This window comes from Emydura macquarii, unplaced genomic scaffold (assembly GCF_026122565.2).
Source record: "Emydura macquarii macquarii isolate MOO-44397 ecotype Brisbane River unplaced genomic scaffold, CSIRO-AGI_Emac_v2 contig_2205, whole genome shotgun sequence".
In the NCBI taxonomy this organism is placed as follows: domain Eukaryota; kingdom Metazoa; phylum Chordata; order Testudines; family Chelidae; genus Emydura; species Emydura macquarii.
The window spans coordinates 35,273,108-35,282,380 of record NW_027132342.1 but is presented as its reverse complement, the minus strand read 5'-3'; the positions used below and the strand labels follow the sequence as shown (position 1 = coordinate 35,282,380).

The 9,273-nt window shown below is 41.0% G+C and overlaps 1 long non-coding RNA gene across 1 annotated transcript; it reads right to left on the bottom strand.

The window, feature by feature from the left end:
* Positions 1-392: 392 nt before the first annotated feature.
* Positions 393-6,881, bottom strand: LOC137160554 (uncharacterized). The gene is made up of 3 exons (XR_010921924.1): positions 6,812-6,881; positions 4,056-4,358; positions 393-733 (listed from the first exon to the last, which is right to left on the bottom strand). It is a non-coding gene; the product is annotated as an uncharacterized lncRNA (long non-coding RNA).
* Positions 6,882-9,273: the final 2,392 nt, after the last annotated feature.

Below are 9,273 nucleotides of genomic sequence, written 5' to 3'. Positions count from 1 at the left end.
CATCAGTTTGACTACAGCCCACCTCAGCAGAGGGGGAACAACTTTTAATCACTATAGGATGTTTAGTAGTTCCCACAAACTCAACTCTGTTTTGCTGTAAGTTGTTCAATACAGGGACTCCCTCTTACTTTGGGTTTGTACAACGGGGCCTTCCTCGTGGCTGAGTCTTCTAAGAAGACCTGCAGCAGGCACCAAAATCATGTTACAATAGATTTGAGAGGGCAGGAACCATTTGAATTGTCACATGAACAGGGATGAGCAGGTGGATTAAAAAGAAATCAGACAAGACCAAAAACATGAAATCTTTTAAAAATACATTTTATGATTTGTCAGCCAGGCTCTTGATTTTTGAATTTTTGGGTTGGCACTATTGAAATAAATATGTAAATACTGGAAAAATTGCTATCTGTGCAGCTGGCCTCTAAGTCAGAGCTACACATGCTCTATATAGAGTTAAGCTTTATTTTAAAAATCAGGAACTGATATTCCCCAAATTAATCAGACCTAGTATGACAAACTGTTTTTAATGAGATTTGCTTGAAGGCTTAGCTATTACAGCTGTTCAGTTTTAGGGTACAGTCCTGCAAGCAGCAAGTGAGTAACCTCCTTCATGTATAGAATCCCACTGAGATCACTGTAATAGTGTGTATAGGATCAAGCCCTAAATCATAATTTCCTCCATCACATCATTCAAGCCTGATGGACTGGCATCCAGGTAGTAGGAGGTGTTTTTCTATTGAAACAAAAACATATGCTTACATCTCTGATAACCAGAAAACCAACAGGTTACCTTTAAATTAATGAATGGCTCAGAATATTTTTAAGTTTAATATTTTCCATCACTCTGCCCTCTAACACTTACCTGCCATTGTCTAATCATTCACATATTTTGTTTTTCGGAATGCAGATGAATCATGAAGGGCACATTACCATGATAAATATTTCATCTGTTTCCTTTTACTGTTAACTCAGCTGCATGATTCATGCCTTAACACTATTTTACTTGTTCCGTTCTATGTTTATGTCAAATCTTGACTTTATGAAAATTAATAATGCTGCCACAATCACCTGTTCTTGCTTAAAAGTCAGTGTGAACTTATCTGCTTTATATAAGATTATAAATTTAACCTGGTATAATTCTTCCTGCCATTAAGCCAGTTACTCACATGTAACTAAGAATAATGTTGTATTATGAGCTGCAGAAACAAAAGGGTTTTTTTCCTACATGATTCTGTCATTGATTTATTTGAATATTAAAGGACTTTTACCAGTCTTTTTTATTTTTTAAGTAATGCTGTTGCAGGGCACAATTTCAGGCTCTGCAGTGACCCCTTACAATATCATTGTAATGGGGCCTGTTATGGGCCACACTCACCTTTGGAAGTGCCCCCTCATGCTTGGAGGCAGCATTGCAGGAATCTGTCTTTTGAACCCTTCTTTGGCTGCTGCATCTACTCTGGGATGACGTGTCTGTCTCCTGGGTACACCTACAATGCCATAAAACCAGTGGCGTGGCATGGCCGTGGCTCGGTCAGCTGACTTGGGCTGACAGGACTCCTTTTCAGGAAGTCAGAGCCCAGGCCCCACTCCAGGCCTGAACATCTACTCTGCAATTTTATAGCCCTGCAGCCTGAGCCTTGAGAGCCCAAACCAACCAACCTGAGTGCTGAGACTCAGTGCCATGGGGTTTGTTTTTTAAATCACAGTGGAGATGTATTCTTTGAGTATTCTGTGGCCCGGCCCTCCAGCTCCAGCTCATAAAAGTTCAACCCCACTCCCGCTTTCTGGGGAAACAAAAAGGTCCAACTGTAAGTCCAAAGTAAATGCCCCTCTTGGGCCACACTGCAGTTCTCTGCATCTTGACCCTTACGCGAGGGCCCTGCAGATCATCTGCTATGCTACCGTCTCTTAGCAGAATTCTCCCACTCCTCTGGACTCTGGCAGCATCCCTTGAAGAGCTCCTTGCAGGCCCTAGCTTAGGGCATCCCCCATAGCAGCCTGCTCTGCTCTGCATGGGTCCCTTCTAGCCTGACTTCCCTGGACTTTCCCAGAGAAGCACCTCTCTCCTGGATCCTCCTACTGACTTCTCAACTCTTTCCTCCTTTCCCCTGGCAATAGTCTCCTCCAATAGTCTTTCCTCCTTTCCCCTGGCAGCTGGGCTCAATCACTATAATTAAGTCTTCTGAACAGGTTCAAATACTGTCACTAATTATTCCTGGGGTTGCTAGGTCACAGGCCAGGCTAAACCCAGCTTGCCTTAAAAGGCCAGCCAGCCCATGACTGGGCCACAAAAAAATCAGCTTAACCCTAGTGCAGGACTAGCATAAGCACATACCAGGAGCTGCATAATTTACACCATTAGTTTTCAACCTGTGGTCTGCAGATCCCTGGGGGACTGTAGGCTATTTCTAAAGGGTCTGCGAAAGATGACTATGCAAATAAAATTTCAGATCCCAGACAAGGCATTCCTCTTTTCTGATGAATCAAAAAGTATGTAAATGCCCCCACCTATAGGTCAAAACCCAGACATGTTATTACCATAGAAGCCCACAGTTTAGCACCCTTTCTCATGCTTTGTCAAACACCATGCCAAGCACATGCAACATTTACAGTTGAATTCTGTTGAGTCAGTTTTCTTTTTAAGACTTCTATGGCAGGGGTCTGCGGACCACAGGTTGAATTTCCAAAGGGGTCTGCACTTCCATTCAACATTTTTTAAGGGGTCCTCAAATGAAAAAAAAATTGCAAACCACAGACTTACACAGATGACTGCAGTCACCAGCCCAGAATCCCATTGGTATGTACTGTGTTTCTCTGATTTTATGTTAATAGAACATCTGCTGTCACAGTTTTATGACAGCCTAATGACTGAAAGCAGCCACACTTTTCCATATAGGGCTGGGGTGGATGTGGAGCTGCTAAGTAATAATCTAAGCATACCAATATATAATAATTGTATGAATACTGTATGTGACCTGGTCAGTGAGGTGAACTTACTGTATATGGGGTATTAGACACTGTATAAATGTGACGGTCTTGCTTAATGTCAGGCTGTTGGGAAAACAAGCAGGAAACCAACCTAATGGTTGTAGGTTAGCAGCCGCCCAACACACAGTTGGGCCACATCCTCATAAACATATATAATCTCTGTAAACACATAATGAAGCTATATTATAATTAACACTAAACTACCTAGATAATAAATTACTCTGACCTGAGTAAGAAGCCAAGCCTTCTCTGGTGCAGCCCCGTGTGGCTCTGCCTCTTCCCCTCCCTCGTGGACTGAAGGTAATGGAGGCAGCAGGTGCTCGTGGGCTGGCTGGGGTACTGCAGGCCCCCCGTGCAAGTGTGGGGTTGGGGGGGCTGCTCCTCCATTCCAGCTGGGTGCGGTACTTGGGGCTGCTGTGCCCAGCCAGCAGCGGACTCAGGGGGGTTAAATGACCTCAAAGTTACTGAAGCCTCACAGACGCCCTGTAATCTTTGGCATGCCCCTAAGGGGGTCATGTGCCCCAGGTTGGGAACTGTTGGTCTACAGAGTATGGATGAATCCTAGCCCCATTGAAGTCGATGGGAATTTTGCCCTTGACTTCAACCAGGGTTAGGATTTCATCCTATGCATATTAAGTAAGGCAGCCTATCTGAAATACCATTTATATTCATTTCATGTAGCTATCTCCCTGAACATCCTCTCAGACCACTAAATAGGAAAACTTCAAGTTTCTATTTTCACTCAAGGATACAGTTTTACCTATCTATCTGAGTCATGACTAACACAACCAATTTATGGCATAATTCAGATTTTTCTATGGATAATTGATTAATTTTAAAAACATAAGCAAACTTCATAACACTTCAAAAGCTCCCTCTTAAAAAATATAATAGTATTTAAAAAAGGAGGCTGGGATTATCTGATAGCATGCTATATTTTACTATTGTCAATCAATTAGGAACCAGTAGTAGAGTATTACTGTGTGGTTAATTGTTCTGGGGTAACTTTAATGATGGGGTCTTTGGTTATTAAATGGTCATAGTTAAAGATGGAGCAATCTACTCACTTTTCCATCAGCATGCTATTCAATGTATGTGCAATGGTTACAGAGAAAAATGGACTTTTGACCCCTCTTCAGTCTCTCCTGAGTGCACCCTTTCAAAGGCCAGGCCCTAAGCTGGGACAGATCCCATTCTTCTCCCACTCAGACCAGATCCCTAGGCTGCAGCACTCCTGATTACTAGGCACGTTTCTTCAACAGATCCAGGTGGGTTTGGCACTTGCAAGAGACTTGCTTTCAGGAGCTCTGACCTGTAGATTAATGCTGGGACTTGGAACAGCTTCTTCAAAACAAAGTATTTATTTATCCCTGGAATATAACAATCAAAGAAAAAGGGGGTACATTAACACAGAAGCCTACACATATCTTGTCTTACCTAAAGCTTTGAGGGAAGTGCTAAGCTTAGGCAGGCCTAATTCATGCCAGGTGCCACAATGTCTGGGGAGTGGGAGTCAGTGATTTCCTGCAGACACTACCCCTGTGTCCTTTGTCAAAGTCTTCCTTGAACTTCAGGGGGCAGGGCAGATGTCTTTTTAAAACCAGGTAGGCCTCATTGCTCCTGTGTCCACAAGATGAGCTTTACTAAACTTGGGTAATGTTTCATGCAACATACACATTCTGGATAATAACACAAGAGGATTCCAAGTTTCAAAACTAAACTGGATCTCTAGTAAGAAAACAACTTACAGAGGTGCTGCAACTGTGGCTAGCATTCTAGCTACGTACATATAGACTGACTTCCTGGTGCCTTTTCTAAACTCTTCTCTGCTGCATATGTGGGCTACTAGGTTTACCCCAAGGACAAGATGATATTAACTTTAAAAACTAGGAGGCCAAAGAACTACTGACCATTGAAAATTTTGTTCCTAAGGCATAATACTATTGAAATTTGAACTTTAAATTTAATCTACCTTCTTCTTGGAATTTCTATATAAATCTACAATTTAGAAACTACCTAGACCCAGTTACTAAAGGAGAAATTCTGCAATTGGGAAATAACAGATTAGAACCAGAAAAAAATACTCAGATGAAACAACCCAAATAAACTGCTCCTTTTACTGTACAGCATATTCATTGAGAAAACATGTATCTAAATAAATGTACACACACACACACACACACACACACACCCCTATACTGTTACACACACAACCCCTTGATTATTTTTAAATCAAGCCTCAACTCTTAAAATCCCAGCAATAGCGGAAAGCAAGACAGGAATTAAAAGGATACAGGAAGCATAGCATGTTAATCAAACAGCTCTAATTTAACAGTGAATGACAGAAATGCTCACAGCAACACACTTTATAGAACTGGAGGCTGGACTACTAAACTCTTATTTATTCAAATTGTTATAGGGAATTGTGCAGGGAAAAAAAATGAGCTGATCTGGTACAGCTGCACTGCCTGCACCTCTCCTCCAAACTGACGCAGATTCAAATGAATTGTTTCTGTATCATTCCAGTATGGCTATAAGACTTGCTCTGAACTCATACAAGAGTGATGATATTTTTGATGGTTAAGTGATTGTGTGTGGACATGAAATGTTTTGAAAATGTTCCAAGTGGTTTTGTAAACACCAAAGGTCTCTAACGTAGATGATTTTTTTTTTTTTTTTTTTTTTTTTGAGGATACAAGCCTGAATTCTCACTTATGCTAAGAGTCCTTTACACCACCCTAGCAATGTAAAGGGATCTCAGTACAACTGAGAATTCAGGTCAGTATCTTTGCCTCTCCCTGCTGCAGAGCACACAGAAAAGATCAGGTCCAGAGGGGTGGTTCTCCTCTTGCACTAGGAGGCCACGAGTGAAGTAAGCAGGGAGTTCTCCCCATTTCTTTATTGCTACTATGTATAGACTTTAAAAAGAAAGGAAATTTTCCCTAAAGCGATTAACAGGTAAATATGCTCTACCTCATTTCCAGTTCACATAATATAGCAAATTAGAATGATCTACAGAAAGAAACATTATTTATGCATTTATTCATTCTATATATAAAATAGATATATTGATCAGACTGTAGACTTGGGTTTTAGTATCCATAGAAATTGAAGAAGGCTAAAAATGACATCACATTGCCTTCTATTTTGTGGATCTTGAGAAGGATTGCTTACGCTGTAATTCTACTTACTATTTAATGAATGAACTTTTTAATACACCTTTTACTGAAGCTACTGAATTTTATTTTATTTTTTTAAAACTACCTAATATTTTAAATTTTGCATTAGAATCTGGAAGCTGGTTACATCTGGGACTGTAGTTTGTATTTCATAAAAGGTATCTTCCCTTGGTCATTCTGTTCATGCTACAACTGGGATGCTTTCATATGCTGTGCTCTGACTTTCTAGCTTTCCTATTTCTTCACAGCTTGTTCAGGTTCTCCCATCTTGCTGAAAATGTTGTTAAGTATTGATGTTAGAAAGCTATTTATCACCTAGAAATTGTTCCTATGACAACAGAGGTAGAGAGAGCATGGCTGAATCCTTCCTCGTCAGATGCCTTATTTTTGCAAGCATAGAACAGCAATAAAAATACACTTTCCTATTTCAAATTCCTATCTCTACAATTTATTACCATACATATGAATATATATTCAGTGTTGTTATCTGTCAGGAAAAACTAAATGTATTCCCTTTGACACTGCGACAGAGAAACATCCCAAGTCTGCTCTATCTATGCAGACTTGGAGATCTCCACTTGTTAAAACACTCTAGGGCAGTTTATTTATATTTGCTCTTCCCACCACCTTACTGATCCACTTACCCTATTATTTACAGTGTCAGTTTCTTCTCAATTCTCTGTGGAGGAGAGGACTCATTCTAGTCAGATCATTCCAGGCCCTTTCTTTTTCTTTCCCCCCTTCTTATCTTCCTGTGTTAATGGGCCAATTTGCTCATTAGTCCTCTCCCAGCCCATTCTGATCTACCAATTAGGCCCTGTCAGGCCTACCCTGGGAGGCATCAATTGGTGTTTACCTGACCAGAGTGCTGATTTAGCTGTTGATTCCCAGCACTGTGTCACAAATATATTTGGCTAACTCATGACTTAGTCATGCTTTTGAGGTAATCCTTGTCATATCATGTTACTGTTAGGATTAATAAGATACATTACATCCGCATTAAAAGAGAAATGCAGTGGATTTCAAATCAGCTTTCTGAATATGAACAATACAGTTTTTTTAATTAAATGTGGACACCAAAATGACTGCAGGTATCTAGGGTTAACAGCACATCTCCCATAATGTAATGGGAAGACACGGCTGAAGAAGTGAATAGAAGACAGATATGCACACCAGATATACTAGAGGATCGCATGCTTTGTTGTTTCTGTAGGCTGAGCGCATTGCACACTCTGGGTCTCCTTGCTCCCTCCATTCCACCCCCCCCCCCCCCCCAACTCCCTGTGTGCTACCCTCCCATCCCCTTCTATTTCAGGGACTCGTAGTCCTCACTCCCTCAGGCCAGGGGCTCTATGTGCCCCCCAATTCCTCCTCCCTCATGGTAGGATCAGGACTGGATTTAGGGGCAGGCGACCATCTGCAGTGCCATGCTTGAGGGGGATGCTGTTTTTGTTGTTAGCAACAAAAGGGAAAATAGAATGTTTGAAGTAAAATGTTTCAGATATTCCGTATTGAGATTCATTTTTCACTAACCTCCTAGAATGTTCTGGACCTTGTAGAATCTCATGGAACCTTCCAGACTTTCTGAGAACTACATTTTCCTAGAACCTCCTAGAATATTGTCACTACGCCCTCATGGGTATATAAGGGGCAGGGCATTGCCAGAAAGTGTACTTGTGTTTTAAGACTTGAAGAGTGTAAGTAGCGAGGACAAAGATGAGAAAAGTGACCTTTTGAACTAAAGGACTAGGGTTAACATTCTAAAGCTGTCATCTACTGTAACACTGTTTAATACTGGTCCATCCAATGTTGGTGCACAGTTCAATTTCTTGATGTTAGTGCATTTCAGTTATTTTTAAAATTAAAAAGTTTCTATAAGCTTAGAGGAAATAATTTTTTTATTTGCTTATATATGGCATGAATAAATACAGTTTTACAGATCCTAGTGTGCAAATTTATCGTCTTATGAGAGGGATAAATTATGCATGCAAACTGTGCATCAAAGTCACGAAATGGGTTACTAATGCAATAAAAATAGTTATTCAAAAGTTTAACAAATGAAGAGGGGAGTGCTGAAGATGCTTCTCATTTGGGGAACCATTTGGTCTAGGGCAGGCCCTGGCTAAGGTCCCCTATTCTCCCCAGTCATGCCAGGGCCTCTGCATGCCCCCATTTCCACATCTGCCATATACCAGAGATTGTGTGCCCCCTCATTCCTTGCTTCCTCCATCTTCCCTATTCCCCTCTTCTCCACCATGGCAAGACTCTGTGTGCCTCTCATGCCCCCCTCCACCACATATCAGGGTTTCTGTATGTCCCTCTTTTCACCTCCATGCCCCCCATATCTGAGTCTTCCAGTCTTCCCCCAGGCTAGAGGCCCATTGCCCCTACCATTATTATTTTTCTTTTCTTTTCTTTTTCTTTGAGAGAAGTCTTTTAATGTGTCGATATTACTGAGTTGGTTGAAGTTGCTGATGCATTAACCAGATGTAAGAGGTTCTCTCTGTCCCTTATAGCCCCCCTTTTGCCTTTTCTGATATTCACTACAATCAGTAGGGTTCTGGCCATTGAGGCCTATAGCTTTCTCTTAAATTTTGGAATGTATCTTATGTGGCAGAGAGACAGACAAACAGAGAAATTACACCAAGTTGAGTGTTAGACTTCACTAAGCCAAAAATGTCAATTTGTTTCTTTAAAATAATACTTTTCTAAAGTATCCCCTCTACCCCATGGTATATGGGGTGCTGTGTTACTTTATTATAAATTATATACCCAAGAGCCCACCATAGTAAAGGCATAAACGCATTGCTTGGAGCAAGTTTACTCCAAAGAGAGATGTGAATAACTGCACTGATGGGGACAATTGTGAATATGGACATATGGAGTGTACAGGCATACTAATGAGTCTTTGGCAACATTAGCGCACACTATTTCTCTGATGCACAGAAACCTAGAGATGTCATGTACATACAGTATTATGATGGACATCCATAGGGAGTTAATTCAATGCAAAGACTCTTTGGAGCTCTCCATGACTCCCTACTGTATTTTGAAATATATGCAGTTTTAACGTTGGCATTCTCAGTCATCACAACAGAATTCAGGA